The 7,545-nt window shown below is 33.8% G+C and overlaps 1 pseudogene; it reads right to left on the reverse strand.

Annotated features, from left to right (window-relative positions):
* Window positions 1–1,168: 1,168 nt before the first annotated feature.
* LOC146952628 (uncharacterized) lies at window positions 1,169–6,177 on the reverse strand (annotated as a pseudogene).
* Between the last annotated feature and the right edge of the window lie 1,368 nt (window positions 6,178–7,545).

The following is a 7,545-nucleotide window of genomic DNA, read 5'->3' on the forward strand; positions in this document are numbered from 1 at the left end:
ATAGTTATTTGGATTTTCGTATTGTTAAACAGGAATGATTTAACGGATGTAACGTCGAAATATTAGTATTTAATGCCGGAATATTTTACACGAATGACTAAAATTAATCACGGAGACATGAGTCTTGCTTTTTCTTTTTGGTTGTTCTGCATATAACTGGGGGTGTTGGAGTCTCGAGGCCTACCACTGCATTTACAATTAATTGTCCCTACCCAACGAATCGTCTCTACCAGATGCCCTTATATATAGTTTCTTTCAAATTTCATAATTTCTATAGTGGATACCCTTATATATACAAAGTTAAAATCGTGCATACACTTGATTCATCTTAACATCCAACACGAATTTGTAATTATTCAATCGTATAACAAATAAGTATAACAAACAACGACAAAGACACCAACTATCTATCGCATTTTTTAACTAAGCATATTATAAAATAATCCATCAACAAAAACACAACAAAAAAGGCTTGAAAAAGGGACTACAAAATTGTCATGTGCATGCACATAGACATAGGTGCTCCAAAGAACAAAGAAAAAAAAAGACGGATATATAACTGATTGTATAAAAAAAATGAAGCAGAACATATAGTTGATAATATGGTCACTGAAAGAGTACGACTTACATTAGAAAAAATGAGAAAGATCAGAATGATAGTGACATTATAAATAAAATTAAACCGAATATGAGAATATTGGAGTTGCTCTATCAGATAATGGAAAAACCGAAGTCTCAGTAGATAAACACCTTAATGCATCGGGCAGTGTTAATTTCGCAGCCAAAGAGAAGGCATTGCACCTATTGCAATTGGTCAATGATATTTCAATGCCATTGAAATTCCATTAACGTCAGCCCGTGTACATCTGAATGATATCACGTCACCTGAAGCACAAAAGCTGCACCTGAAGGTAAATGAGACCAAAAATATTGTCAAAAAGGGATCAAAAATATTACTCCATATAACATATTAATCTCTATAACAAATCGATCACTAAGCCTGTTTTTTGCACAACAATAAATGTCAATGGATTTTATACAATGAAATAAGAATTATGATCTCAATTGTTAGTTGCAGAATTGTAGTTTATCTACATGACTAATCCATTACTCTTTCTTTACGCAACTATTAGAATGGTTGCAAGTAGCAACAACCAATTCATATCCAAATAGTATATATTACAATGAAGTTTAAAAGAGAAAAAAAAAAACTCATACCCACCTGCGTCATCAGGAATGACCGGTTAAACATTTCGAAAAACATCACGGAACATAACATTAGTGGTCTCAGTACACATGCGATTTTCTTCATCCAGTATAAGCATTTTCAATCCCTTTTTGGAAGTGACTCTCGACACAGCGACGTACAACTGTCCATGAGTAAAAACCGGTTCGGAAAGATAGATTTCAACGACTGACCCTGACTTTTATTTATTGCCATTGCAAAACACAAAACCAACGGGAACTGTCTCATAGTTAATTTGAAAGGAAGTTTAAAATCACTCGGAAATAAGTTCATTCTTGGAATAATTACTTTTTCACCAGCATTTTTTTCGGTAATAATAGTTGCACCGATAAAGTTCTTCCAAAGGTTGTCTACAATCAACCTAGTCCCGTTGCACAATCCAGTTTCTTGGTCAATGTTCCCCATCAACATAACTGGATATCCAACTTTAAATCTCAACTTGTGCTTTGAAATATTGGAAAACTTGATATTATTTAAGAATTCGGTGGTAAACCATTCGCTTTGTACCTTACTATTTGTTTTATCTTGGTTTTCGGGTGTCAAACATTGATTACGTTTGAACCTTTTTAAACCGGTGATATCTTATTTTTTCTTGGGAAGGGAAAAAGTAAGCAAAACCCTTGAGAATCGAGGTCCGGGAGTTGTTTTCGCTACGGGAAGGTGTTAGGCACCCATAACGACTATAGTATCCTATAGGAACCGTCTTTAATTTCTACGCGCTCGCTTTATTTTTAAATGCTATTTTGAAAGTAATTATTAGGCCTAAAGATATTCTAAGTGAAGAATTTGAGGGAGAAGAATGTTTTTGAATTTTTATTTTATTTGAATTGAAGGAATTTTGTTCCTTGCCTACGTACCCGTTTAAGGGATCAAATCCACCGTAGTTCTCTTCCAAAAATGTTTTTGTTTTTGTTGGTTGATTTTAAGTTTGAAAATGGGATTTTGAAGAATGGAGATTGAGAGGCCTTAAAGGCATGAGAATTTAAGAAAAGAGTGAGGTTTGATTAGTCATTTTGCAAAAGAAGTCAAGTATGATTATTTTTCATTGAAATTTGATTAAGAAAATAAAAGGGAAAATTACAATGGGATTTGGATCCCAAGGTTTATTTAGAAAATGGTTTGTGTGATGTTGTTCAAGTTTTTGGAAAATGATTTTTCTAAGTATAAAGCCTAACATTCATCTAAACATACAATCCTAAACATACATCTAAACATGCATATTCTAGCTATATACCTAAAGTGGTGTGTGTGCATGTGTCGGTGCTTGTGTCGGTGTACATCATTAGAGTCCATTGTCCTTTACATCATTGGCCTAGATACATTCTATGGTCTTGCAAGGAATTAAAAATCACATGAAAGTAAAGTACAAGAATTCCTAAGTCTTTACATTCTAATTTTTGCATGAAACTAAATTGCAAGAAAATAAAGCTATAGCCACAAGATGGAAACAAAAGGGTTAGTGAACCAAAATGCATGAAATGATTGGAAATGTGGCATAAAAGAAATGGTAAAGGGCATAGAAACATTGAAAATACAAGAGGCAAATTCACATATGGCATTTCACACATCTTGGAAGCAAGAATTTCAGCCAAGTTATAGGACAAGAAAATTGCAATTAAGCACATATTTGAAGTATTTTTCAAGGCAAGAAAAGTATCAAAACATAGGGTAGAAAAAATTCCATCATAACACACTTTTAGATTCATTTTTAAGTGCAAGTAAAGTGAACCAAACCACAAGTAAAAGATAGAACAAAATTACAAGGCATGGCACCTATTTTTTGGAGCATTTTTCATAGGCAAGAAAATCAAACAAAGTGCAAGTAACAAATGAACCATTATTAACAACTTGCAAAGAAAATTGAAACTAACAAAAGGAAATATACACATTTTTTACATTTTCAAGAACGATATTCAATCCTAAGAATGATCAAGGAAACAATTAAAAGGAACAAATCATATAGAATTTTTATCTACATTTTAACAAAACATTTATCAAGAGCCAAAAAAAAAAAGAGTAGCAATATCAACTACGTTCTACACATATATTTTTCTTAGCAATCTTAACATGTAAAACACATCAAGAATTAGCAAAAAACATCAAGAAAAACAACTAAAAAAAATGTTAGAAATTTTATCAAGCAATTTGGGGCAAACAGAGGTCTACCTGGCAAGAGATAGTGTGCAGATAGCAAACATGCAGCAGTGGGCAAGACCAAAGCCCAGGCCCTTGGGAATTGAAGGTGGACTCATCAATTTTGGTACCACTAACATAATCTGAAGTGAAACCGATTGCAAGGTGCAGCGCCAGCTTCAACTATCACAAACAGCAGATTGCCATGGCTTCAAATCAGGACGAAACACAAGTTCAACCGATTCATTCACAAGCTTCAAATTCCAGTTAAGACCAGATTCCGTGAAGGATTCACGATCAGCACGACTATGGTTACCCAGCGTTAATTGCGCTACTACCACCAAGAACTCGGCCGCGAGCGTTGAGAACACCGTCTTCAGAAACGAAGGACTGCGCCGGTGAATCGTCGTTGCTGACGTTGTTTGCGGTAGCGCTCAAGAATTCAAGGAACCTTCTTGGTTCGTTCGGTTGAGTTTTCCATGGATGACTCCGCCGCGTTCAAGGCTGAGAACACGGTGGGATTGGGAGAGTGTGGCGGCTAATGGACAATCGGCGGTTCTGCCGCCGACGATTATGTAATCGTAGTGATCTTCTAATGGAGACTCGCTTGCGTTTGCCACCACTTTGTTGTGGCTTATCTTGTTGTCGAGAAGCGAAGGAACAGGGAAAGAAAATGGTGAAAAATAATGGTAATGGAAACGGTTATGGATGAAGCTTCCACTTTTTGGTTCTTGATGACGATGAATTTTCTGAGACAAAGGGTTGTTGGAGAGAAGAAGAGAGTGGGTTAGGTTTGATTTTGGGGGATCCAAGCTTTTGGCTATGGAGGTTGTTGTGGTGGTTTTGATGGAGGTGGTAGTGGAATGTGAAAGAAGGAGGTTGTTGTGGTGGTTTGGAGGGTGGAGAGAGTTGGTTATGGTGGTGGAGTGAGTTGGTTATGGTGGTGGAGTGGTGGTTTAAGTTGTTAAAGATGAGAAGAAAAAAAAAATGGGAAAAAGAAAATAAGAGGAAAAAACCTTTTGTGAATTTTTGAGGAATTTGTGAAAATAATTAGTGAAAGAAAAAAAATGATTAGTTGGACTTTGACCTTGACTTGGATTTATTTATAGATGACATGGTAAGCTTTGGGCCAATTGGAGTGGGACATGTGGCACTTGACTTGTAACAAACCTTGACTTTGACTTTAACAAACTTAAAAAGGGATTAAAATGCAAATAACAAAAGTACGAGGACAAAAATGAAAATTAAAACTAAAATTGAACTGAAAAAGTAAATTGAAAATTAACGTAAAGCGAGACGATTAAAAGCAACAAAGCAGATTAAAATGAATCAGCAATTTTATGTGAAATGACCAAAATGCCCCTGGAGGCTTAAAACGACTAAAAATGACTCAGATGAAATTTTAAAATAGATTTTTAACAGGGAATTAAAGCAAGAACTTATACCAACAAAATTAAAGGACTCAGAGACAATTTCAAGAGTTTTAAACAGAGTTTTGACACATGAAAAGACCAAAATGTCCCTGGGGGCATAACTGACTCAAAATGACTTCAAATGCAATTTTTGAAATGGGTTTTTAACATAGAATTGAAATGAAGACTTATTCAAACTATTTGAAGGGACTCAAACAAATTTTTAAAAGACTGAAAGAAATTTTAACATAGGAAATGACTAAAATGCCCCTAGGGGCTAAAATGACTCAACTGATACTTTTTGAAATGAATTTTGACATGAGATTGAAACAAGGACTTATACAAACCAATTTAAAAGACTCAAACAATTTTCAAGGATAAAAATGAGTTGAATGCAGGAAATGACTAAAATACCCTTTTATGTGAATTTTGCAAGTAATATTGAAATAAAATGCAGAGAAAGATGTAATTGATCAGAGATATATCAAATGACTTATAATGCAAGAAAAGAAGAATTGAATGAGTATTTTTAGGTCCAAAATTAGGGTATAACACTATTCTCGTCTGATTCGCAAACAAAATCAAAACTGATATACTCCTTTTTGTCTCCTGGAACCAATGATAGGAGAAATTTGTTTACGTGCTCAACTGCGTCCAGTGTGGGAGCAAGTATCCCCCTCTTTTGGAAAAAATTTGAGATCTTCATGTTTTGCAAAAAATCCGGATATACAAAATCAACCCGAGAACGCAACAGATCAGAGGAATCTTTTATCAACAACTCATCAGGAATGAGTACGTTAATTTCTCCACTCTCGTTGGCGGATCCTATTCCATCTCCAATTGAAAGCATCCAATCAACAAACTTTCTTATCTCATCTTGCTCGGCAAGAATGGTTGAAGCACGTAAACGCATTTTTGTTGTAAGTGTGAGAACCTTACAGTGACTCCACAACTTTGATGAGTTGATGGATGAAGAAAGTATGTCTTGTTTGCATCCTTTTCTTATCACTAGCAAAATTTGTCAGAAATCACCGCCTGAAACAACAAAAACATCCTCAAATGGTTTGTCTGTATTATCGACACCATCATAAGACATTATATCGCTCATGGTTCGGTCAAATGCCTGAAAACAATAAAGATGCATTATTGGTGTCTCATCCCATATTATTAATTTTTAACATAGAAGTTTTGTCGCTCTCTTTATCAAATCCACAACTTGACGCTTTATACCTCATTATTCTCGTCTGATTTGCAAACCGAATCAGAATTGATATAATCCTTTTCGTCTACTGAAACCAATGATAAAAGGAATTCGTTTACGTGCTCAACTGTGTCCAATGTGGGAGAAAGTATCCCCTGCTCTTGGAAAAAATCCAAGATCTTCATGTTTTGCAAAAAATCCAGATATACAAAAAAAAAATCAAGGGGCTGAAAAAAATCTTAATATTTATGGGGAACATTTACTTAATTAACCATTTTTTACCGTAAAACTTTGTTTTTGGATGTCATTCACTTTCATTCTATTTTTGTATTCAAACTCTATTTTTTCAAACTCCTTCGCATATGATCTATGATGGGATGTGACAATGGAAAATGTACATGTGTCATGATGAATTTACAAATACATGTTTATTAGACATTTTAAAATGATACAACGTTTTTTTAATTAAGTCTATTTTTTTTTTGTAATAATTACCCAAAAATCTTCAACTCCTTCAACAAAACCACATAATTACCGATAATTCAATCTATTTTTTTATATTCTCACGGACAAAACACACACTACATATTTTTCACCTTAATGTTTCTCCCATGTTCAATCTTTTTCTTCTTCATATTTGTTTTATTTTTCTATCTAGTTTCCTTTCTCTATTCTCATGGATGAAAGGAATATAAACCTCCCATCATGAAATCACCACCAATCAACCTTTTTTAACATGTTGTACTTAATTTTGACCTTATTTGACTACGTTACATAATTATGGACGCATATAGTCACATTATTGATTAGGATATGTTAATGTGTCAAATGTGAGTTAACGTTATACATTGGATGGAAGAGTAGATTTTGAACAACATATAAGTGAAATGACCGAAATACATAATGTCTTAAGGTTTTATGTAAAGATGTGGTGCCAATCTCACTTGTATGGTTGTTCCTGACGTAATACAATCATCCAACCCGGTGAAGACTCACCCGAAAAACCCAACATTATGATAATTTATTTTGTTAGTTTTCAGTTGTCAATTGTTTATTTTTTTTTAACTTAAACTTTAGTTATTGGATGTCATTCTCTTTCATGCTATATTTTTTTTTTTGTTATTCAACCTCAACTACATCAAATTCCTTCACTTTTATTCTTTGGTGAAATTTGACAATGGAAAAAAAGCATATGTGTGTTGTTGATTTGACAAAATAAATACTTATTAGAAATTTTAAAATAACGTGGCGTTTTTTTTAGTTAGTCTAATATTTGGTTAAATATTTACTAAAAAAATGTCCAACTCCTGAATCGAATTAGTAAAATTATCGACAATCCACTCTATTCCTTATACGCTCCCATAAAAGCACACACTCCTTTTTTTCCTTATCATTTCTCTCATGTTCAAATTATTTTTTTATTTTCTTTCCTTTTCTAATTTATTTCGTAACTTCTCATGAAAGAAAGAAACATAAACCTCCATCCATTAAATCACCACCAACTCACCATTTTTACCATCATATGTCTTCATCTAATTTTATTTGGCTTTGTT

This window comes from Medicago sativa, chromosome 1, assembly GCF_051527215.1.
Source record: "Medicago sativa cultivar Bolivia chromosome 1, Bolivia_mono, whole genome shotgun sequence".
NCBI lineage: Eukaryota > Viridiplantae > Streptophyta > Magnoliopsida > Fabales > Fabaceae > Medicago > Medicago sativa.